We start from the raw sequence: 27,200 nt of genomic DNA on the forward strand, positions 1-27,200 counted from the left end.
TATTTAATTTTATCCATTCTACTATCAAAATCTTCAATATCAATTTAGCGGTTCAGAAAATATATCGTAACATTACATACTTTACATTTACACTATAATACATTCGCATTCATAATTTAGAAAGTGTATCATACAAAACACACCACAGAGAGTTTTAATTTTAAAGTTAAATAAATAATTTGTTAAAATATAGTTCTTCTAGTAAACTTTATATCGAGTACAGCGTTGGTCAGGTCACATCACTACGATCACGTGGCGGCAGTGAGGCGCGCGAGCGAGCCTGCGCGTGTCCGCCTCCCACCTACTCTTCACCCCCGCGATGCTAGATTTATTTTCATAAAATGATGTATAACAATCGACTGACTGATGAAATGTGATAGTGGATTTCAATTTTGTGTATTCTCTAGTATCGTTTTTGCAAGATAGAACTGCACATTTCACCACGTTTATTCGTAAATATGAAAAAAATCCAGAGCAACGCACTTCGTGAGCACTCAACCACGACTGCGAGCGCTCGCGGCTGGAGCGTCGTGTTGTTCCCACCTGTGCCTACTGTTCCCACTTGGTTGTTCGCACTCTATAGATAGTATATATACTCTAAGCATAGTACCTACCAAGTAATTCGAAATAAGAATCAACGTCTGAGATTCGCGTGTTTGTCGATGGTCATGCAAAGATAACCAAATAGCACAAGGTGACGCATCATAATCTATGTGGGCTTTATTCTTGAAACATTGTCTTTAGCCATAGACAATCTTGAATATAGAATATGGTGACCTTTTTTGGTGTTACCTAGTATTCTTGAATTGTCTTTGGTTGTAATTTGAATAACGAATAGGGTTGAGCATTTTTGATCGCAACTTGATTATTATAAGAATTTTTGACTTCAAATCGTTTTTCAACAAACTATAAGTATAATATTATATTGAATAACGTTTAATTTCTACTAAGCGACGAATATCAGGATATAAATGGAGCAGATATGAAAATGTGGAATAACCATTTACAATGGTAAGCTAATAATACTCTAATATCTATCTTACATGTCTTCTGCTGTCATCCTGAATACTAATACTATTTCTACTTCTTTATACCTTTGCTGCATAAATCTGTCCACATTTTACTATTAATTACCTATATTATCTTTCGCTTCAAAGAAAAAAAAACGATTTTCCAAGGGACAGTCAATAATTTTTTGTGTTCCACCTTACTTTTTGTAAAAAATATTTTTGTGTAATTCAATTTTTATGGTCATCTTTCAAAATTTGTTCACAATGTATAGTCCAGTTATGCCTTTCCTTTCTAAATGCCTATGTTAAATGGTCCTTGACTATAAATATTTGAACCTCATTACATTTGCTTGGGGCACTTGTTCCCATGGGCTCAGGATTCGGATGATTGCACCTGATTCAATAGTATTTACGATTGTTATAAATTTTACTTAACTGTTACAAGTTGACTAAGTTTCGACAAGATAATATTTCGCTGCAGAATTGTTGAAATATAAAAAGGCGACCTTCTATTCTATTATAGAAAATTAAATGCAGTTCCCAGTTCCTATCTGACTAAGAATTGATTCGCTAGTAACGTGAAAGTTTGTGTATGTATTTCTATTTTGTTCTCGAAAAATGAGGGATCAGTTGTGATACAATGAAATTCAAACATCAATTTGAAAAATCGAACTACATAAAAGTAAGTTGCTGTTGTTGAAGAGCCGACAAAAAATTTGTAGTAATAAAATATGTATTTAAAAAAAATACTCTAAACTCATAAAATTATTGTATTGTGGCCAATCCTTGATAATCCGTCAAAATCGAACCTAAAGGAGTCGGTTACATGATACATATATACAAAATTACAAATATACAGGTGAACGTAATAAAAGCGTGCATTATGTAAAAATGGTGAAAATTTTATGCATCTTGGTTGATGGTTGAATACTATAACGAAACTTTAAGACGTAACGTAAGTTAAAATATTTAAAAACTTCGGTGTCTTCATTACTTTCTAGTTAATCAATAAAAAAATTCTTATTACAAAGCACTGAAGAAATATAATAGCAAGCTTATAAAAGGTTCAAACGTGCGGGTATAATTACGTATGCAGTGACATTTTAGATTATTAGTACCTTTGGTTATTTTTTCTAATGCATGTTGTGACAATTTTTATATTCACAAAGAAATTTCTTGATACACAAGAAAGTTATTAGAAGGTGCATAATTTGTAAGTAGATAATTTTAACAAAGAGAATATCGTCAGTGCATAAAACTTTGACATTTTATTAATTTAATATTTCGGTTTTGCAATGTCAAACAATCTTACCTTTTTTATTAGATTACGTATCTTTCTAGTATCCTATCTTCTTATCTATACGGCTATACCTACCTACTACCTAATTTTATGAAGCTGAAAAGTTTCTTTGTTTGAACTACTGGGCCGATTTGTAAAATTATTTCGGTGTTATAGATAGCCCATTTACCGAGGAAGGCTATATTATATCATCACGTTAAGAACAACAGGAGCGGAGCCACGCGGATGAAACCGCGGGGCGCAGCTAGTAAATAATAAAATAGACTCGACATTGTAACTTTTGAAAATGCTATTCAGATACATACATTATTTTGATTCATGCGTATTTTGTTTATAGTCAAAAAATCATTACCAAACCACAAACAATTCTGTCAATATCGCAAACGTAAAAAGCGTGTCATTAAAATATGATCGCATGTTTCTTAATTCCCGCATTAATTAACAAAGATAATAAAAATACAAATTAATATTTTTTCCAAAACGTTCGCGTGCTATTCACTTTACGATCGAATATATAGAATTTGATACGCTATTACTAATCTGTGAGAGTACCGCTAGGCGGGATGTTTGATCTTTTAGAAAAATTTAATTTGATTACACATATTCATTAGTTGTGTTCGATTTACTATCTATGGTTTTTATTCGAAATTCGAAAAGGGCGCGATGTTGTGCGTTTTTTTTTCTTTATTTAGGACAAGATGTTTCTGTGTGCCATTGACAAGATGAATGTTTTAGTTCATAATATAAAAAAAAACTACCAACTTGATTTATAAAAAAAATAAAATCAAACTTTACAATAATTAACAGTCTTTAAAATAAAATGCGAACGTCTTAAAGATAGTTTAGATAGATTTTGCAACATTTATTTAATGTGACATTTATAATTTTTTTACAGTGTATATACATAAGTATTAATGAATACAGATAATTTACATAAATACGTCTACATATTTACCAACTATACTTAATAATTTCTCCGCCGTTACATTACAAACATATAATTTGAATGGGTTAATTATAATCTATAGCTAATATTAGTAAACACTGGCATGTCGGTGTCGCATGTCACTGGCGGCCATTTTGAATTTCTATCGAATCTATGATTGACAGGTCTATTGTAATGGCGACTACTTGGCGCGAAGTCAAAACAATGTCTATTACAACAAAGTTTTATTTTTTGTTTCTTTTAACCATTGTCAGTTATGTAACGGTGAAGAATAATTGAATTGATAATAAAATGGAACATCATTTTAGTGCAATTTATGAAGAGGTAGGTAAGTTTTAGCCTTGTTATTACAAATTTAACCAAAATTTAGATTATTTTATGAGTTATGAGACTTATCTACCTACAATAAAGTACCAATCAATAATTCATTTGATATCCTATTTAATTACTAGGTATAAAGAAATATCATCTTTTATGTAAATACAACTTAATAAACTTTTTCAGACTATGAATACAATACTATTATTGTTAAAGGTGACACAATAAAAATAAAGACGTCCACAGACATTTTTCTATTATCCACTTTTTTGCTTTGCAATAAGTACACTCAATACCGTTTTAATACTGTAACATCTTCTAGGCTATAAAATTTGCCGTATTTGGCAGATTACTCAGTAAGTATGCAGTATAATATAGGTAGATCTTATTTATATCTTAATTATGGTATCAATCATAAGCATATTAATGCAATTAAACTATAAAAATAAGATTATCAAAGTATGAGTTAAAAGCATAGATTAATAATTAAATTACAATGTATGTGAAGGCAGATATTGCCTTCTTTGTTGCGCAGGTGCATCTTGAAAAACATCGGTATTTCGAAAATCGATAATTTACGATATTTTGACGCAAAAAATCGCCATCAAAAGGTAATTTTAGATTATACGACGGCACAACATTATGACAAGCGAACTTTTTATAAAGCAAAGGACACATTTGTGTTTTATTTCGTTTTTAGTGTTGACATAAAACAGCAGTTGCAATTTGTTTTGATTGTTAATTTGTGCGCCTTTTTTAACCATTCAGTTGACAGTTGACACATCTTTCGTTTGACGTTTGGTTTGAAATAAAAAAGTTTAGTCGAATCAATTAAAAGTTGTAATGTAACAAATTAGAATTTTTATTTAGGTTGTAGGTATTGTTGTTTATTGTTTTAAATTAGTATTTGTGAATAGTGACTTTTTCTTGTGATAGCTTAAACAGTTGTGGATACAAATGTGTATTTTTAATATCGGCTCAAGTACCTACCTAATTACATTTAGATAATTTACATAAATCAAGAAATTGTAGGTATGTAGATTATTATACTGCTCTTAATTCAAAATCAATATTCGTCAATAAAAAAATAAACATAAAAAATAAATCCAAGGAACATTTCTTTTAACAATTTCAGAATTTTATTTATTTGTATTGTGTTTTAGTCCAAACATATTAAAGGCTTATGATTCGATATCAATCTCCCATCAAAATATCTGCTTTTCTGACAAACATTCCCCGTAATTCAACGCACAGATAACGAAATTACAATTAGCAAAAATTATTTCAAGTTTCCAAATTCCAACCTTTAAGCAATAATTATCCTTTAATCGTGACATCTGAAACACCTGACCTGAGCAATTTGAAATTAATATAATATTTTAACATTTTTTTAGTGACATTCGCCGACGATAAAAACTTAATGAGTATAGCAACAGTTTTTGCCTGTCTGGCAAAGTGATTGCTATCTCACGCAACGAAAATCTAAGAAATTAAACAGTTACACTAGTAGCCTGGGTATTAATGAAAGTGAATAACGGACAGCTATCTGTGCAATGAGAAAACGTTTATGCATTCGGAAAAACGGTGCCAAATCGTTTTCATGTGTCAACTTGACATTTGTGACATTATAATATTTGGCTGTATGCATTAAGACCTTTGCCTCTGTATATAATAAGTGGCGACGAAATCAAAAAAATGATGACGAAATGACGACGCATACCTATATAGATACCTATTCAGCCCTTGACTAAATCTTAGCAAGTATCGCTCGCTTACCCAAATCTATAGCGGTATGTATTTGCACTTCTCTTTGTAACAATTAACATCGAAGTATGAGGAAATTCCTCACTTATCTATATACATAATTTGAATTGACATTAAAATATCTACCGCCTCCACTCAAAGGGTTTTATTGGCGGTGTCGCGTGCCGCTGCAAATTTGTTGTCACATATAGCCAATGCAACAATTTATTTTCGCTCCGACTTCTTTATTATTATGACATGACTCCTATAGACGGGGAATATGTATGATACCAACATACACGCAATAACTCCAAGCCACACGTCAATCGATAACCGATCGAAATCATTCACGACTTACCCATGACATTTATGTGTTGTGCCGCAAAAAAATTGCTTTTATTTATTTGACATAATTATCAATTTGTGGGTCAACAAAGAAAGCGCCGAGCAAACAAGTTATTTCGCAAATTAACTAATATTTATAAATTTTACGCCACTAATATAAGCCGATGCTAAATTTAATTGATTTTACGATTCGTTAGAATGCGTTTTGATACGGAATAAAAGTTGAATTGTCTATGGTGCGAATAACCTCAACAGATTAAAAATTTTGAAAAACTTGTTTTTTTTTCAGCCTATCTCGAAAGTAGATAATTAATTGGTTATTCAATATAACTATAGATGGTGAAAGAAATATGTTCTAATTTGCATAAATAAATAACATTAGGTATTGTTTTCATTCCCATTAATATACTGTCATTTTTAAATGACCCTATACATATATGGAAATATATAATCATAGGCTCTGTACATGAATAAACAAGTCTCTATTTATTTAAAACACCGACGAAAGGGTCCGTTCAAGAATTTCTCACGTTTTGACATTTACTATTTCCCGCCATTCGTCATATGTCAATCCTGTCGGCCATTTTGTCATTAGCCTAACATGGCAGCTAGAACGTAGAGTAGGCATTCACCATTCATCATACAAACGATAAAACGCGTGTATAATAAAATTTAATGTAATTGTGGCTGGTGCGTAATTATTTCACGCGTTATTTGCGATGAATGAAAAACTAGACACGCACTCTTGTATCGATGAAAAACCCGACAAAAGTAGGTACAGGGAATTCAGTCTATCCAAAAAATGGGTATCGAACCTTCTACCGTATGTCAGGTACGTTGAAATACCTATATGTAAAAATGTTGTCTATAACTTTCCGTAATGTCAAAACATATACGTTTTTAAACATGGAATGAAGTTAACGATTCTACAACAATAGGTTGCCATGTACACGTTAAAAAATAAAAAAACCGCAAAACAGCGGCTGACAAATGACAGATGTCGAATTGTATGAAATGTTGTGCCTACTGTTACTTTTCACAGTATTACCAGTATCAGTATCAGTTAAAATGCTTTGTTTTTTCGTTAAATTATTCACCAGCTTATTTGGATAGATAACGCTGTCATTAAGAAAAAGTATTCAAGCCTTTACGAGCATCATTTATCGACGCTTTTTAACCTTTGACAATACAATACATATTATTGATCGAAAGTTTGAATTGAAACAATTAAGTACTAAATAGCAGTACTTTAATGTACCTACATATTTAGATCTCATTGTGATCCAAAAATACGTAACTATCATTAACAAGTTTTTACTCAAAGAAATTAACTATGTGATCCTGTACTATATCTTGAAAAAAATGTAACTAATTTCAACAAACAGGCAAATGTGTTTGTCAAGTCAAGTATTTTATTTAATTGTTATCATTTATACTAGCTGTATACCCCCGGCTTCGCCTGAGATACATTGTCGAAGATTAGTCGTACCAACTCAGAAACATTCGTGGTCTCATGCACTTTGCTGAAGATCATCGTATTATGATCAAATGCATAATTTACGAATCTATAAAAGCACTTACAGACAATCATAAATTTTTATACTACCACTCATAATATATAGGTATGTACTAGATTTCCGCCCGCGGCTTCGTCTGCGTTTTCAAAGAAAAACTCGCATAGTTCCCGTACCCGTGGGATTTCCTGGATAAAACCTATGCTATGTGTTAATCCAATTTACCCTCTATATGTGTGCTAAATTTCATTGTAATCGGTTCAGTAGTATTTGCGTGAAAGAGTAACAAACACACACATCCTCACAAACTTTCGCATTTATAATATTAGTAGGATATTATTAAGTATATAGTATAGTTTAGTTACCAAAAAATGTATTATTAAACTAAAATAATCGAATTTTCAGTATAAGCGAAGTAGTTACCCTTATAACATGACATTGATTTATTACATAGTTTGCTTTTTGTAAGTAGCTTTCTGTGTTATTTCAAAATAAGCTTTCTTATAGGTATTGTAAGTACACGTAAGTAGGTAGTTATTCCTATTGTACTATTAAGTCATACTACTAAAGTTTTAGTACCTACCCATTTTGGGGTTGGAATCGAATAAAATTTTTTCACTCACACATATTTCCGATAATTTTAAACAGAGTTATTACCTAATGATATTATATTATTAAGAATGTATACTTATTACTTATTTAAATACTGCTATTAATAAATATAATAATAAAATGCAAAGATATAGGTACCTAATATAATGTTGATTAAAAATTAAAATCATGTTTTTATTAAAATAAAAACCCTTTTCGCTAAAAATTTGCGTTGCTTGCATAGCATCATAGATAAAAAAAACTACCAACATTTATTAAACTTACTAGCTTACCGCCCGCGGCTTCGCCCGCTTTGACTTAAACCTAATAAACGATATATTAAAACCTTCCTCTTGAATCACTCTATCTATTAAAAAAACCGCATCGAAATCAGATGCGTAGTTTTAAAGATTTAAGCATACAAAGGGACATAGGGACAGAGAAAGTGACTTTGTTTTATACTATGTAGTGATATCCAAAGGTTAAATATAAATACTTAAATGTCCATAATACGCATAGGAAATCGAAAGTTATGATCAACAAGACTAATCTATTGAGCGGGAAAGTCTAGATATTAGATTATAGGAAGCGTTAGGGCTTGTTCAATTAAAGCAACTGTAAAGTTTATATTAGACTCTAGCTTCCGCCCGCGACTCCGTCCGCGCGGATGTCGGTCTTCGCGTGGATGGTTATTTCTCCATTTTGAGTACCTCTGTCAATAACATCTTATAAATATCTATTGGACCCAATTCCCAAATACGGCTAGGCCTATAATAATACGCAACGTGTGTTCGCGGTTCTACAGAACAACGTCTATGGATAAAACTGAAAAATTAAGATTAATTTTTTTCTACGTATTTTTCCAGGATAAAAAGTATCCTATTTTACGCCCAGGATAATAAGGTATAATTATACCAAGTTTCATCGAAATCGAACCGCTAGTTTTCACGTGATGCCTTCACATATAGACAGACAGACAGACAGACAGACAGACAGACAGACAGACAAAAAATTTTTTAATCACATATTTGGGTTTGGTATCGATCCAGTAACACCCCCTGCTATTTATTTTTTCAATATTTTCAATGTACAGAATTGACCCTTCTACAGATTTATTATATGTATAGACTAGCTGTTCCGCGCGGTTTCACCCGCATTGCTCCGCTCCTGTTGGTCGTAGCGTGATGATATATTATAGCCTATAACATTGCTACGCTTCTGTTGATCTAAGCATGGTGATATATAGCCTGTAGCCTTCCTCGATAAATGGGCTATCTAACACCGAAATAATTTTTCAAATCGGACCAGTAGTTCCTGAGATTAGCGCGTTCAAACAAACAAACAAATTCTTCAGCTTTATTATATTACAATAGATTAATCTCTACAATTAATATTTTAATCCAACTATCCTACTAATATTATTAATGCGAAGTTTGTGAGGGTGGATGTGTATGTGTGTGTTTGTTACTCTTTCACGCAAATACTACTGAACCGATTACAATGAAATTTAGCACACATATAGAGGGTAACTTGGATTAACACATAGAATAGGTTGTATCCCGGTAATCCCACAGAAACTATGCGGGTTTTTCTTTGAAAACGTGGGCGAAGCTGTGGGCGGAAAGCTAGTATTTTATATTTATAGACCACTAGCTGTCCCAGCATACGTTGTTCTGCCTAACTTATATTACTTATGAAAAATAGCACACAACATCATGACAATTGGTCAGACGGTTTCGGAGCAGTAGGTAGTAGGTAATTTAATAAAAAATTGACCTATGTATTTATCTAGTAGATGTGATTTAAAAACAGCAACAACTCTTCTTTGGAGAAACTAGATACATAAAAAATTTGACTTTGATTGTTAAATAGGCAGTACAGGAAATTAATAGATTGGAATAGTCAGGATTTTTAGGTAATGTAGCTCATAGAATTATATATATCCGTTTTCCTTTGATTTTAATTACCATCCTGTAATCAACGTGTACCTACCTCTAATAATTATTGTGTTACCATAAAGTAGAGCATAATATGCATTTTTAATTTTTGTTGGTAGAAATCCCTGAAAAAATAATTCGATATAAATAGTAGTTATCCGTACTAATATTATAAATGCGAAAGTAACTCTGTCTGTCTGTCTGTTACTCAATCACGCCTTAACTACTGAACCAATTATCCGTACTAATATTATAAATGCGAAAGTAACTCTGTCTGTCTGTCTGTTACTCAATCACGCCTTAACTACTGAACCAATTTGCATGAAATTTGGTATAAAGTTATTTGGATACCCGAGAAAGGACATAGGCTCCTTTTTACCCTTTTACCTCATTTTTGCGTTTGTAATACATTAAGCTTCAATTTTTTAAACAATAATAAGACACTGTGTAAGAGAATTAAATATAGACAAATTTGGGTTTGAAGCGATGCGTTGCACAGTGTTAGTTCGTATAATAACTTTGTATATAATTTCTGTAATATTTTAAATATCTTATTAGAAATCATACAGTAGCAATACTAATGAGAACTTTTGCGATTTTAAATTCAATTCTACTGAATATAACAATTTCTGGATAACTTATTGCAAGCCGCCTTTGTTAACAACACATATAGAAAATACTGGAGGTATTGTAAAAGACCAAACTACAATATGTAAAAGACCAAATTTTCAGAAATAAAAAAGTTTTAGAAGTCTTCATAATAAATGATTACCATGTTCTCTGATAAACATATTGCTTTCACATTATTGCTGAGAAACTTACTTACCTTTTTATTTGGGTCAGATATAAGACTATTCCTTTTCTATCCTTAAGAAACATTCAGAATTTATTTAATTCGTATATATTCTATGCAATGTATTCCCGTAAATAGATGGCGTATTAGAAAAATCAATAGTTAAATTAATTATAAGACATTGGTTAGTTTTATACTTATAGAAGACAAAACCATTCAAATAGTAACAAATTTCTCAATCCAAAGCATTACATGATTGTAATTGGTATTTTCGTCCAAGTACTATATTCAAGGGTTAGGAAGGGTAACAGAAATGCCGACCCGAGTTATAAATATATAATTAATATCGATTCGTATGAACTTTGTCAAACCGGTGTTTTAAATAATTATTGCTATAAAATCAGTTTATTATGTGTCATTTAACTTTTTGACTAATGTATTTAAATGCGTAAATATATTTTGGTTTATTGGTAAATTATTTATTTATTGTGTACGTTTTGATAATATATTTAATACTAGCTTCCGCCCGAGGCTTCGCCCGCGTGGTTTTTTTCGCAATAAGGTAGCCTATGTTCTTTCTCAGGGTGTAAAGATTGTCTAGGTGCCAAATTTCATCAAAATCGGTTGAGAGGTTTAAGCGGGAAAGCGTTACAGACAGACAGACAGAGTTACTTTCGCATTTGTAATATTAGTAGTGATTAGGCATTGTCAATTTTTTATCATTAAGATTTTATGGGGACACTTGCTTTTTATGAAAATTAAGGGATTTAATATTTTTATGCTCTACATAGAGCAATTTATTTGTTTTGTCGATTAAAAAGTTTTTTTTTAATATGCAGATATTCAAATAGTTATACCTACTGTTAAAAATCTATAATTTATGTCCCTTTTAATATACCTTTTATATCAATATTATCATCGAAAAGTAAGCATTTTGTTTTTGTAACAATCGGACGGTAGGTATCTAAACTACACTTGCCTATTTTTTATGACAAAAGACGATCTCTTATAGATTTTTTATCCATAGATTCTTCAAAACAGTATTGAAGGTAGGTAGCAAGGTATGAGCTTACATTAATTGCAAAAAATAATCTTTTTTGTGAATAGGTAACTAGCTTTACCTATCTAAAATCTAAATGTACCTACTTAATTTTTTGTTTAAGACTAGTCTATTCGTTTCAAGGTAGTTTTAAAAATAGACTAATGAAAGTACAACAAAAAGTAATTGGTCTAAGTTTGTGCTTAGATTTTTTTTTTATACAAAAAAATCGCATTATGTCGGCTCTCTTTTACCCTTTATTTAATCTTAGCGAGTAGAGTAACCACGTATTTTTAATTATTAATAATTAAATATTATTTTTATTAGATTCACCTGTATGTTTGTATGTAACCGACTCCTAGACTCGTTTTTGACTCTTTAAACGGACAGATTTCATTCAAACTTCGTACACTTATCAAGGATCTGTGACAATAGGTACAATAATTTCATGATTTTACGCTATTAAAGCGTGTTTTTAGTATTAAAACTGTATTTTTTCAGAAATCAGAAATCAGAACATGGATTTTATAGGTTTTTATTTATATACATGGTAGTGTGTTTTTTAGTTTTCTAAACTACATTTATTTTAAGCTAAGTATAATAATATGGAATTTTTCAAGTTTACTCATAGATATCTAAAATCCAAATATAAGTCTGACATAGCTTATCAAATTGATATTTCACGCTACATTGATTCACTTCTTCTGCATTATAAATGCCATATATTTTATCCCGTCATCATTCAATGATTCCTTTTTGACATCATCAATACAAAATCTTTGTTTTTTTATATTTTATTATGTAGGTACTAAATTCTCTATTAATAATAATTATGATACGACATTAAATTGCGAAAAAAAATATTTAAGTTTATTTTTCAATCGCCTAGATAGGTAGGTACTAACATTATCAAATGCTTGTTCAAAAACTATTCATGCAAAGATGGTTTTGAATTATTTTTAAATTAAAAATAAAGTCTTAAAATCTAATGATACTTCCAATGGCTGATATCAAAGTTTGGTAGGTAGGTACCTACCTATATACCTAAGTCTAGAATAGCACTCTTTATTTTCGCATACGATGATGAGTGTAGCCGCTAGAAGGTAGGTAGGTACCTACCTACCAGAGTGCTTTCTTACGATTGACTGAATTATTTAGGTACCCCAAAAATAAATCTTGATTTAAATCCGTAATTTTTTTTATTCCCAAATATCATAGTAATGTATTTTGGCAATATAACACGTACAGTAAGTTGTATTACATGATTTCATCACGCGCAAACAAAATTACATTACAGGCAATATTTTTCTAGAAAGCAGAGTGCGTGCTAATAATTCGATAGTTACTTTGTAAAGACTAATAGAATACGACGAAATTTATAATTAAAACAACAGTACAGACAGACAAACAAACAAACAGATAATCATTTGATGAAGGAAAGACAGAAAGAAAAAACGTTCATTATAACGTATTAGTAGATAATACTGGAGAAGGATATGCCAATATATTTGATAGTGGTGGAATATTTTCAACGATTGCTATCATTTTTTACTGACTAGCCAGTCATCCCGGCTCCGCCCAGGTTGTCCTGGGATACCAAAAAATCTATGCTCTACTATGTAGCTTTCTGCTGGTGAAATAATTTTGAAGATCGGTTTAGTACTTTTTGAGTTGCATAATTACAAGAAGATCTTTACTTTATAGGAGACAAGTGTTGAACTATTTATAAGACAACCACTAACTTTTTCTAACTATAAAACATGTTTTAACATTTTTGTAAGTATAATATGTAGTATTTACCTATACTTACTCTAGAATACCTAAGTATTAATAACAATATAATGGGCAATGCTGCCTGATAAAAATGAAAAAATAAAAAATTGTAAATTAAGGACCAAGGGCAGATCCTTGGTGCAGTCAAATAAAGAGACGTTCAACAGCTATCCCATTATATTGCCAGGGAATAGAGAATCCATTAATAAGAAACTTATACATTAAAATTTTATTATCTAGTTTAATTTTCTCAAAATTTGCATCTATTGCTTCAACTTTATCTTGCTATGTCTAAATTTTATTCATTTTTGGTCCTTTGAACCGGATTTTTGTTTCTGACAAATGTTACATTGAAATTTGTTGCTCATTTTCAGACATTGTGTCCCATTGGTCTTGTTGGTCTATTCTTACTTATTGGATCTGACATAGAAGTCATTAATAACAGCCCCTTACTTTGTTCAATTGAAAATTAAACTTTATATTGCGTTTCTAAGGACAACTAACTGTCGTAGAACATTAAATTAAATCAATTAGGTAGAGCGTATGAGACATTAGAAGTTTTCTTTAGATTTCCAACAAAATTACCAAACATCATCTAAAATTTGATAGAGTCATTTCAAATTCTATACCAAAGTTAGAATTTTCATGACCAGTCATTTTATAATCTAAATCGTATCAATTACTTACGGTTGAAATGGAAATCAACGTTGCTTTCACAGCATCACTTCACACACAAATAGTCACACTAGTGTTATAGATTAGCACTTCACAGAGCTGAAGAATACTTCAGATATTGAGAAATCGAGAGTGGAACACAGTTACAAGAATTACCAGGTATTTGGAGAACCGTGATCGGACTACAGATACAATAGGTGGATAATTACAAACCAATTATATCCACGGATTAAAATTGCTCAATCAGAATACACGTGCCGACATACTCCAAAAACAAAACCGACCAGAGTCACTGGAAACCTTTTTCTTCACGTCACAGATGTCATTTTTGTTGGCTTTGCAAAATCACGCACGCAGTTTATTCAATAGTCATTTCTAACACAATCACCGTATACACTATACGCGATAACAGTCATCGAGTTTGAAAAAATCGGAATCGTCACTGACGGATGGCTAAAAAAAAACAGAACCGCACACAAGCACAAAATTCTGTCCAATTAAAGATAATGTTTGTGGAAATTTTAATAGCGTTCCCCTCCGAAGAAATCCGACACAACCAACTCCCGTTGAATTTAAACACTTAATGATCGGTTGGAGGAAATTGTCCGAGAAACGAACGGCCCAATGTAGCTGCGTCTCGCTCTAATTAGTACGGATCTACGCCGCTTGTATGAGGCCTGTGGCGCTAGTGTGCTGTGGGGGGCGGATCGTACTTTGAGGTGTAACGTACACGAGGTGGAGCTTTTCTCTGATTGGTAGATGTAAATGGCGCGATTTTTTTCGTTTGTACGTGCAGTGCGCGCGGGTTGGTAACGCCGCATCGATCGTTGGCGCCTAGGTTGCCATTAATTTTTTTTATGGGTATTTTTTGGCGGCTCCGTGTTTTACTAACCTGTTATGGAGGCCACGCCCAGCGGGACGCAGGAACGTGTTGAGACCATGGACTATCAATACAGACTCCGAACGTAGTTTCGATTTTTTTTTCGTCGAAGTGTAGTTTTTTTTTTGAGTTTTTTGTTCGCGTGACGGTTGCTTTGATTTTGTGTGGTGTCAGTTACGAGGTTTTTTATGAGATCCCCGTTTGTGCGGCATTTTTTTTGTATAATCTGTAAGTAGATAAGATATGAGATAAGGGCATTGTAAATATGTTGTGGTGACAGATAGGGAGTTGAATGAATCTCGTATGTGTTGATTAGGTGATGTTTTTTGATAGTGTTGTACGAAATAGAATGCTAGGTTGACTATAAGAAGGTAATAATTTGTGTTAATACAACTCTATGTAGAGTTTTATAGTTAAAAGTCCCAAAGGAAAGTTACTGATTAGAAAAAAGGTTAGATATTGGTATATTTTGTGTCGTAAAAACTAGGTATGTGTAGATTTTTATCTTAGCTATTTTGAAAATAAAGTGGTTGTTTAGTATAGAACTTCAGGTGAATTAATGTAAATATCAATCATTAATTGAAAATCTGTAGGTACTTATCGTTACGATATTTATGTCGTTAACTTTTAATTATATTCTGTTTAGGTATCTACTTAGATGAAATTAATTGAATAGATAATATTATGTAGGTAGGTATTTTGCATGCGATATTTTTGCAATTTAACATTTTATTAAATGTTAGGTAGGTAGGTACTTTGGCAATTTGATGCTGTTACAAACTTTGATTTGCATACATGCTTATTATGATCTAAATGAAATAGCAAAATCCTATTATTAAAAATATATTTATAATTTGCTAAATATTTTAAATTTTAATAGCTCTACCTTAATGGAGCCCTTTTTGCGTTAAGTGCTTAAAATGTTATCTAGAAATAAAATTGTAATTTAACTCTACCTTGATAGAGCCCTTTTTGCATTAGGTTATATGTATCTATAAGTGCTTAAAAAGGTTAGAAATAAAAATTGTTCCTAACGCTACTTAAAATATTAAATTGATAAAATTATCAAAATACATCAACAATTAAATTTAAATTTAATTTGATCGTTATAATTATGATTTATAATTGAGTAATAACATCAAAGACTTAACTCAACTAGGTAGGTAAATTAAAATGATAACATTTAATAACATCAAGGTTTTTCAAATAAAATTATGTCGTCTAAACAAATTTAACTTTTAGTTGCTTTGATATTTTAAGTACCTACCCAAATTCCCAGTTTCATATCTTTCTTATAAGGTTCCGTTTAACAGTTAACTTATCTATCAGATAAAAGAATGAATAATATCAGAGACATTATCAGCAAGTGGTGAAACGGTGCCTCATCTTTTTAAAAATGAATCGCAAAATGTGTTGGTAAGCGCATAACTCGAGAACGGCTGAACCGATTTCCATAATTCTTTTTTTATTATATTCCTTGAAGTACGAGGATGGTTCTGATGTAGAGAAAACGTGAATATGTACCACGGGCGAAGCCGGGGCGGACCGCTAGTTAATTATAACTTTTCCACTTAGGTACCTAGACATCTGTATCTGTATGTTGATTTAAAAATATTTGGAGTATTCATATTCACACTATTTTTAATTGTTTTAACCTCTGCCGCGAAATTAACTAAAAACCGAAACTTAACTACAAACTACCTAAGTGATTATCTGTATTAACTGTAGGGAATTGTTATCAAAACAATTACAATAGGTAACTATACCTATCTATTGATTTGTAGGTGTTTATCTATATATAATCTAGTCCGTGTGAGTTGAGTTAGACAACTCAATAACGGATGAACAAATTATAATGTGTTTTGCTATTCTATTAGGTAGATTTTAAGTTTGAATATGCTTCTGATGAAAGTTTGAAAATTATCTACCCGTGCAAAGCCGGGGCAAGGTCTATAGTCAATCAATAAGAAACCTGTCAGAAATAATCTAGGTATACTAATATTATAAAGCTGAAGAGTTTGTTTGTTTGAACGCGCTAATCTCAGCAACTACTTACTGGTCCGATTTGAAAAATTCTGTCGGTGTTAGATAGCCCATTTATCGAGTAAGGCTATAGGCTGTATATCATCACGCTAAGATCAAAAAGAGCGGAGCAATGCGGGTGAAACCGTGGGGAACAGCTAATTAATAATATACCTAATCAAATAAATCCAAGAAAATACCTACCTAAGTAAATTTATCAACATACTAAAACAAACCTTCAGAATTACTGTATCTTTAAATAGTTTATAACATTTTTCTATCTAAAATGTAGGTAGTTAAATTAAATACTTACACCAATTTCAAGAAAATATAAACTTGCAACAGTTCGTAACTACACGTAGCGCCATCTAGTTAAAATTTTAGTAAAATGTTTCAAATATTCAAATACTTTTAGTTTTTACCATAAGGGCCGATTTTTCAATGCTTGGATAAAACTTATCCGTCCAATAAAGTATTACACGATAGTATAAAAATGTCACGTAAACTGTCAAATACGGGCAATTAGAATACGTTTTTAAAATGGTAGTTTTATACATTATTCGACGAATAAGTTTTATCCAAGCATTGAAAAATCGGCCCTTATGAAATAACTTATGTAACTGTTACAAGAAGATACATAACAAATACATTAGCAATTTTTTATTTAAAATTATAATATATGTATATATGTATGTTTATCAGCTATCTGGTTTCCATAACACAAGCGAAAGCTTAGTATGGGATGATCGTGTCGTGTGTGAAAATTGTCCTGAAATATTTATTTATTATTATGATTAAATTGAAATACGATCGGACTAAGTCTTATATATTTGCCATAAGACACTTATGGCTTTTTTAATACCCGGTCTATTTTATGTAACTAATTACTATTGAACTATTCGATGTAATGTACCTATCGGGAAGGCACAGACTCCTGAAACACAGCGAAAGCTGTATTGGAAGTCTGGGGTCTATATTCTGATGTAAGGAAGCTTGTTCAATAAATGATTTTTATTTTATTTATTTTATTTTTTATATGTAGGGAGATATTATTTATGTTTATTTTAGTCCTTTAGAATCAAAGCATCTTAACTTTATTTAAAATTGTTACTGACCTTTCGAATCTAATACGGTTTTCGTATGAAAATTCATAATAAATTATATTAATTAGTATAATTACCTACAGAATGGATGATAATATAGGTTATAAGTATTTCTCTTTGGACAAAGTAGACAACCTACTAACGTACCTAATAAAAGCATAGTGTTGTATCTAAATAGTTATATTTCTTTAATCAAACAAAGGAGTAAAAGTCCAAATAAAGGAACCAAAAGTCAATAAACTTTAAATTTTCTTTTAACATCAAACCCGGCGCGTTCAATCGTAAAATATAATATTATTACATGCAATATTTATAGCATAATCGGGTCATAAAATTTCAAGATGGCTACCGAGTTCAAACCACAGACCAAATTCAAAATCGCGCGCCATTTACGTTTTTTTTACGTCATAATCTGTAATAGTAATTTAACAGTAAAATGGTCGTAAAGTCGATTCCCTACCAAACGATTTTCTTAGAAACATTAATAGGCATGGTTTTATGTTTTTATTGTTTGTTTATTTTACGTGGAACTGTGGTATATTCAAAGCCATGATTGTAATACGCAATTAAAAATACAAAACTTTTTATTGTCTGTGCCGGCGTTTGATTGTGACGGCTGTTATAAAACAAGGAATTAGATTAATTAATGCAAACTTGGATAGAATATAAATGAACAATAAAAGGGGTGTATTAGTTTGTTACATCAATGGGTTCGTTAAATCTTTAGAAAAGCCTTAATAAGCGATCGATTTTAATTAGTAGAATTAATAAAAATCACACAGATAAAAAACTACATAATAAAATTTCGAAGTGTACCTGTCAAACTTCAAAATTTTTAAATACTTTCTACAGATAAATAAAAATCTAATTTATAAATTTAACATAACCTGTCGCAATTCTAAATTCGCAAATCTACCTACCACGACGGTCAGAGACACAATGGTATTTTTTTGTAAATTTACGACAAAGAAAATGTTCACGCCTCATAAAACAGATAAGGCCTATTCATACAATGAGCAACAAACGATAAATGTCACAGATTATAAATAAAACGACCATAAACTATGGAGGAACTTCATTAACTACTGTTCGAGACAGATTAAATAGGAATATTAATTGACGTCGGTTGGCAGGTAACCTTTTGCGATTAATTATAGATAATAAAATTGTTTTACACCTAGTTAGAGATTTGTTAAGGTAAAGAGATTAAATATTTGGAGTTCGTAGTTTTAACTATGTAATATTGTGTATTTTGTTAAAATGTTAATTATGATTAGATTTGATCTTGTGCTAAACGTTTTATTATATTTATTATAAGTATTATAAATATTAGTAAACAATTTGTTTACTTTATCTCAATAAAATTGCAGGTTTCGATAACTTCTTGTTCTTGTTGTTGCTACTGATAATTTCTTAACAATATGTATATCCAACAACCTCCAAAAACAACAGCCAACATAACAACTTACACAATTTAAGTATTGCCAACAATAAAAATAATCATTCGTTTATAACTCAAGCGCCACGTGCAAAAAATTGCATTAGACGCGGTATCTTTTGTGCCATTTCAAATTTAAAAATGACATAGCGGCAGTATTTTTTCACAATTGGTTACCTATTCATCCTTTGTGCGGGTAATATGCGAATTTTTTGCCCCACTTGAAGGGTTCGTGGGCATTGTTCGAAATAAGTCTGTAGGTATTACGGTATCTACCTATATTCTTGTATTCGATAATCTTTTCGTACAAAAGAATGGGGTGTGCCAAGTGCATTTATTATAGTTGCAGTTTGTTTGTGTAATTAGAATGACAATAAATTAATGGTTGGTTGGTGATGTTAGAGTTTTATTGATTTGTGTGAAGTAGAATGTTAAAATATACTATGTAAGTCATTGGCCTAGCTTTTCGATTGATTAGCTGAATGACAATCAGCTATACCTAGCTAGTAAAAAACGTTGAACTAAAAAGTTACGTTATTTAACGCCTGATTAAATTTGACGACGACTTAAACATAGGTTGGTAATATACGTAGGTATATAGGTAAAAGACGCTTCTAGGATCGTTTAAAAAGAGACTTTTCTTGAAGGTAAGCATTCCTGCTCGTTTTCAAGTATACAATAAAAAAATAAAAATAAAAAACACTTTATTTGCACACACAAAACAATACAAAATCAAATAATAATAGTAGATACACACTGGAGCGGTATAAATAGGCGGCCTTATCGCTAAGAAGCGATATCTTCCAGGCAACCTCCAAGTTATAGGAAAAGTTTGAAGAAAATGAACTTTATAAAAGTGTATAAAAGTAAAACAATACTTATTTTAAAATTGTAATGTTACATAACATTAATAAAATAATTTATTTGTAAATTATTTTAATGAACCAAATAAAGACTTACCCCTTATTAGTAATAATTATGTACCATATAACATTCGTAAAACTAGATCTAATGAAATGTTTTAAATGCTTTTTAAATATTTCATTTATTATTTTTACAAACTTTATTGTATAAACCTATAACAATACCTAATATGAATAAGTTTTAATGAATAAACGATTTATTTTAAATTTGTTTTATTATTTCTCCCTGCCCTAATGTTCCAAAATAAGGTACCTAAGGTCTTTAAATATTCACTTTAAAATAAGAGAGAATTGTACGAAAAATTTAATGAATCACAAACTACAAAACACGCAAATTTTTCTACCTATATAGGTGTTCCTGGATGCAGGTGACCGGTCGTCGAGGAAAACTTTGAGGCCTTTGTCCAGCAGTGGACGTGTCACAGCTGAAACGACTACCTACCTATATTCCTAGCTTCCTACATACCTACTTAGATTGATATTGAACTGATTTTCTTACCTTAACCCCTTACCGCATACAGAGCCATATATGGACGACGAAGTTTATGAATTTTTTATAGGCTAACTATAAACAATATCTAAAAAAACTACCTTACATCTTAAACAGCATTTCATCGAGAATTGGAATGTAATTAATTTATACAGTGTAAATATTATCCATCAGATATATTATAGATTTAGTCTAGCGCGTGCGACGGTTTGGGTGCGCGGAAAAAACCGTGATTTTCAAATTAAGATTTCAATATCAAAAAGGTGAGTAAAGCCATGAAAAAAAATATTTCTTCATTCTTTAGTCTTTCTAAAATAAGGTAAAACATTTGGTTAGGTTGTTTTTTTGCTTTAATCATGTTTTTTTGTACTTTTCCAAATCTGTCATATTTGGCTTCGTATGCATTCCGTCCAAAATATATTATGTCATATGTGGCTGGGTATGCATTCAAGCACAGCATTCAAGGATACTTTCACTGATTGTTCCAGTATCAATCCTAGATACTTTTATCTCACTATGCTAAGCATGTAAATATTATATCATCATCAATAAATACAGACTCATGCTATATGCCACTGTATGATTTTTAATTAGCCGTTTCAGAGCAAATGCGAAAGTCAGGGAAAGCTCTTATTACCAAAAGACGTGGTCGTCTCTCAAAAACTTAGAAACATCGGCATCTCTGGAGTCTCCTCAGTATTTCTGACTCGCCAATTACCGCAAAAAAGCTACGAAAAACTCCTGCAGGACATCTAGATTTTCACTTTGATTCTGTACGGTCTGATGGGATTAGTCATTACCGAATTTGGAAGAAGAACGCCCGTCAGCTATGCCTATATTGTTCCAATTTCGTTCCTTCACGTTATGTGAAAAATATAACGTGTTTTTATGTTATAATGACAAACGTAATTGTTTTAAGCAATTTCACGAAGTATAAGTTGGCTGTGATTCTGGGTGTTATTTAGGTATCCATATAAAGTACTAACATTTCGCCCGCGGCCTCGCCCGCGTTTTCAAAGAAAACCCCGCATAGTTCCCGTTCCCGTGGGATTTTCGGGATAAAACCTATCCTATGTGTTAGTCCAAGTTACCCTCTATATTATGTGTGCTAAATTTCATAGAAGTCGGTTCAGTAGTATTTGCGTGAAACAGTAACAAACAAACACATACACATACATCCACACTGAAAAAACGTGACGGCTATAAATAAACAAGTTGCTGCTATTTACAACCGAGTAACTTGCTTCGGAGGGAGCCTGCAAAGTTTGTTGCTAAAATTATACAAGTCAACTTTGTTAACGTATGTTGGTAATATAAACCCACTAAGCTGGTCAAAAAATACGTATTAAAGGTTTGTTGCTTTTAAACTATTCACTCAGTAAATATAACTTACCTACTTACTATAGTGAATCGCGTTACTCTGTTAACAATACCCAACGTGCTCTGTTGTTTTTAGCAAAGTTGTTGCGTAAAACTAGCTAAGTAACACGATAATGTTAATCATATTTATTGGGTAGGGACAGCCAATCTACTTTGTTACTTCTACTCAATTGAAAATTTGTATACGTAGCCAAGTTACTGGGTACTGTCAATCGTGTTCATTGGTTAACTATAACTAAATATACTCTGTTCTTTCTAGTCAATTAAGATTGGTATATTTAGCCAAGTTACTTTGTATTCTTAGGCGGGTTTATTAGGTAACCATAGCTAAAATACTTTGTTGCAAATACTAATTCAAACGACACATATTAAGCTATATATTTTCAGTATAAGCTGACCTGTGAATGTTTGTAAAACCTATACAAGGTGTAACAGAAAGGGGATATACACATCCGAACAGGGCGTGATGCACTGATGAAACTGAACAACGTTTCCCAAGGAAAATGGGTCGAAAGATGAAAAAAAAAATTAAACCTCTCCATTATTTTCATCTTTTGACATTATGTTCTTTGGGAAAATTGTTCAGTTTCATCAGTAGGTACATCACGCCCTGCTTAGATGTGTAACCCCTTTCTGTTACACCCTGTATGCAATGTGAAGTCAGCTCATACTGAAAATATTTACCTAGTTCGATATGTTGTCATTTGTCATTAGTGCAGGGGGCAAAATTTTGGCATGTCGGAAAAAAAGCCAATGAAACGTTCATGTAGGAAAATAACACTCATTTTACCGACACACCAAAAACTTATAAGAAACTGAAAGAAAATTATGCACATTAATGAAATTAGCTTTATTCAGTACACGATACAATCATTTCAAGTAACATACTACTTACACTTAGATACTACTACTTTTAAAAATAGTACACAATTCACAATGTCAAGAAACAATAACTATTTTGTGTTTTAATTTTCACAATAACAGGGTTAAATATAAATCATGAGTAAACTTTTAAGGAATGACTCGCACTACGAACCTGAACAACTTTAATTAGGTCTATACCTAATCCAAAGCCAAATCCAACATCGTAAAAGAAATATCAGCTGTTTCATATACAAAAGTGGAATTATCTACTCTGCCAAAATCTACGGAACAGCTGATTTTATTTCGCGATGTTGGAGTTTGTTCTATAATGAAAGTGGTTTAGGTTTGTTTACATAAAAACAAACAACCATTATGGTAATGTAAGCAAGTTACTACATCTAAATATTGTACTTATATGTATTTGATAAGTCAAAAGTTTAGGCAAAAACTATAGAATAAGTTAGGAGAATAAGTAATCTTTTTGATCTAATAATTTTATTACAACCCAACAAGTAAAACCGTTATTTTAAACATTTGAATTTATTCTCATTGAAACATAATTCACATTCGTCGTCGGGAAAATGATCATAAATGCTAAAACTTAAACATTTTTTGCACCAAAAAAAAAAATTAAAGTACAATAAGCTCTTTACATATTATATGGGAACTATATCCTACCTAATGTAATTTACTAAAGTAATAGGTATTTAATAAAGTAATAAGAATTTGACAATATCTGGCTTGATCAGAAGTAACTTACTAATTCAAATATTTTTGGCTTGATTGTGGGGAAGCTTTCAGTGATATATTGTCCTTTGGTTTTCACAATCTTTTTCTAGCTGTAAAAAATAAAAAAACCTAAGTAAATATTATACAAAAGTAATTAAACTAAAGCAGACAAAAAATTCAAAAAAATTGAACTCACCAGAAGATATCCTTTGGGTTTTTTAAGAGCCGCATATTCATTGTATTGAGGTATTGGAGCTATAGTTAACTATTTTGCAGCAATTAGCTTCGTCTCTGTAGAGTCTTGCCACTTTAGTTCTACGGCTGTCCATAGCTGTTTTTGAGCCCTAATAGTTTGTCTTCTGCATCTTGCTCTTCTATAATAGTTTGAATTAAAATGATGATGAAAAGTTTTTAATGTAAATTTGAATCTGCCTTGTAGGTGCTGAGGCGGCGCTTAAACAGACACGTTCGTCACTCGACTATGATTTGATAGAAATGGCTGACTTTGCGGGCTACGCAGCCAATTCCTTGTTTCATTCTTATCAAGTTACTCGGTCAAAAATAGTATTCGCTCCATTGTTAATTGCCGAGCTGTGCTTATCTCCCAATAGATAAGTTACTTGTTTGTTTTTAAGTAAGAAACACGGTTATATGCATCATAGAAAGTTATTTAATTTTAGCCAAATAATATTATGTCTAAATTTAAATGATTTACTTGTCATTCAATCATTATGTAAGCTTGTTTATTTTTAACCGAACTCTGTGTAAATAGTAGCCAACTATGGTTAAGTCTAAAATTAAATAACTTGCTTATCATTAAATAATAACGTAAGCTTGTCTATTTTGAACCTAATTCGGTAAAGGTAATATTGACCGAGTCGGTAATTTTGAAATAAATAAGTACTTTTTTAATAATAGCCAAGAATATTTAGCAATACTTGCTTGTATAATACTAGCAAAGCTTTAATGCATATTTTAAATATGTCTTAATTGAATGCAGCAGAATAATTTTTAACCGAGCTAAATTGGTACTTTGCTAAAGAAAATTTTTCTCAGTGCACCCTCACAAACTTTCGAATTTATAATATAAGTAGGATAGGATTTATGTAAAGTATATGTAGCATATCAGTTGACTAAGCATTCAGGATACAAGCTTAAGTTTAGTTTGGGGCTTAGCAACCGTGTGTGTGAAATTAATCCGGAATATGTTTTTATTTTATTAATTAGTTACTTTTTTCTAATTGCATACGAAGCCATATATGACAGAAAAAATACAACAAACACTGCATACGAGTCCATATATGGCGCCGTTATATATTTTCTATAATATAAGTAAATAATTTTTTTTCTCAATTTGATCTCATAATGTAAGGTCTAATAAACACTTTTTTGCAAAAAAATAATTTTTATTTCATCTCCTTAATAATTCATGCAATAAGGGGGTAATGTAATGTATGTGCTAAAAACCAAATTCCAACCAAATCGATACAATAGTTTTTGCACGTACCTACACGAAAAGACAACAATCATCTCTACAACTCTACATCTATACTAATATTATAAAGAGGAAAGGTTTGCATGTATGTATGTATGGTTTTCACGCATAAGCTACTGAACCGATTATAATGAAATTTAGCACGCATATAGAGGATAACATGGATTAACACATAGGATAGGTTTTATCCCGGAAATCCCACGGGAACGGGAACTATACGGGTTTTCCTTTGAAAACGCGGGCGAAGACGCGGGCGAAAAGCTAGTTTTTAATATTTAATAAGATATTTTATCAATTAGATCTTCTTGTAACTACAATTAATACTAGAGTTACTTAAATAAAATCTAGAGAAATGTATAAGTATTTATGTAGAGATTTTAATGCGTTTTGAACAAACTTTGACTCTATATTTATAAAACACTTCTGCCTAGTTTAAAGGTAGCGCTACTAAGCAGTCAGTCTATTGGTGGGTCTCCAGTTCAAAGAGTAATGTTATTTTTACAGCTAAATATATTAAGCTTAAAGCTATACTAGAAATGTTTCACTTGCCTTCCTTCCTTTTGTATCAATAGGTATATCTATTGTAATAAACGTTCATAAAAATATGTTTTTCTGTGCCATTTTCAAGCCCAAAAATCTGTAATGATTTTTACGTAAAACTTATGTCCTCTTCCAAGTTTTGGTCCAAGAAGCTTATGCTTCTTTTAATTAATAAACTTATCTTATAATAATAATAATCTTCTAAGTTACACGAGCGAAACCGCGGGTTTAAAGCTAGTATAAACTATAAAGGATAAGTAAACCTAATAGTTCGATAATCTAGAGCCCGAAAGAAAAGAAGAATCACCTGTTAACATTACGCAACTAACCGTCTAAAAGTCCATATATCAAACGTTATTAACAAGACAATCAGCATATTTCTTATAAATAAACTGACACAGTAAACGAAGATAGAAAAAGACACGTTAAACTATCAATTAACAGTGTATCTGGGGGCACGGTAGTGCCCCCGCCAAGACGAGCCAAGCGAACAAGCGAAGCGCACGGGCACTACCTACCTTTTCTCGAAGCGCTTCGACGTTTTTTTGAACCCTCATAACTTGGGTTTGGATTATGCTAGATCAACAAAATTTTCGGGATATATTGTCAATAGCGGACTTATTGAACATATTAAGTTTTAATTACATTAGCTTTTATACTTCAGATTTTATTTATATCTAAAAAACGCTAATTTCGTCACTGACTCACTGATGATCATCAAAATTCTTAAGGTATTTCCTAATGTCCTAGAAAGCTGAAATTTTGTATGTAAGCTAGTATTAGCACACAAACAACAAAAAAATTATAAAACTTGTAACTTTCATCCCCCAACTCCTTAAACTAGGGGATGGGAGTTTGTATGAGACCTGTAATTTTAAATTAAATTTTGATGACGCTAGAGGTCTAATCTAATAATCTAAAACTTGGTTCCCCTATAGATCTACGTACATGTACTCCCGTATATGTACTCCTTGTTAAAAAAAAATTTAATCGACATTTAAAATTTTGTTACAAACAACTTACAAAAAGAAATGAAATCCCACCAAAAACATTTTCATGTAAAATGTTGCCAAGACGAACCCATATGACTCGCACGGTCAAAAAGTTATCAGATCTCATGTAGAGCCAAGCTTCTAACACTACACGCCCTAACTCTACAAGGTCTAACTTCACAAACTCTACACCTTAGTCAAAATATGTGGCTTGGCCGTTCGTTACTACAAGAACTATTGTATAACACAAAAGTAATGAACAGTGAATTAATTAATTTTTCACCTTACGCCGATGTGAATGTAGCGAAATGGCCAAGCCACATATTTTGACTAAGGTGTAGAGTTTGTGAAGTTAGACCT

General features: G+C 31.5%; 1 protein-coding gene and 1 long non-coding RNA gene across 2 annotated transcripts in view; both read right to left on the reverse strand.

The window, feature by feature from the left end:
- Positions 1-14,550, reverse strand: part of LOC123703990 (homeotic protein distal-less) — an 87,630-nt gene extending 73,080 nt beyond the window's left edge. The window contains exon 1 of the mRNA XM_045652216.1: positions 13,997-14,550. The gene's annotated coding sequence lies outside the window, so the exon portion shown is untranslated. The remainder of the gene's footprint in view (positions 1-13,996) is intronic.
- Positions 14,551-23,055: 8,505 nt separating this feature from the next.
- On the reverse strand, positions 23,056-24,280 carry LOC123704061. Its single transcript, XR_006753078.1, has 2 exons — positions 24,010-24,280; positions 23,056-23,923 (listed from the first exon to the last, which is right to left on the reverse strand). It is a non-coding gene; the product is annotated as an uncharacterized LOC123704061 (long non-coding RNA).
- Between the last annotated feature and the right edge of the window lie 2,920 nt (positions 24,281-27,200).

The sequence above is a fragment of the Colias croceus genome, chromosome 28, assembly GCF_905220415.1.
Source record: "Colias croceus chromosome 28, ilColCroc2.1".
NCBI classification, from domain to species: domain Eukaryota; kingdom Metazoa; phylum Arthropoda; class Insecta; order Lepidoptera; family Pieridae; genus Colias; species Colias croceus.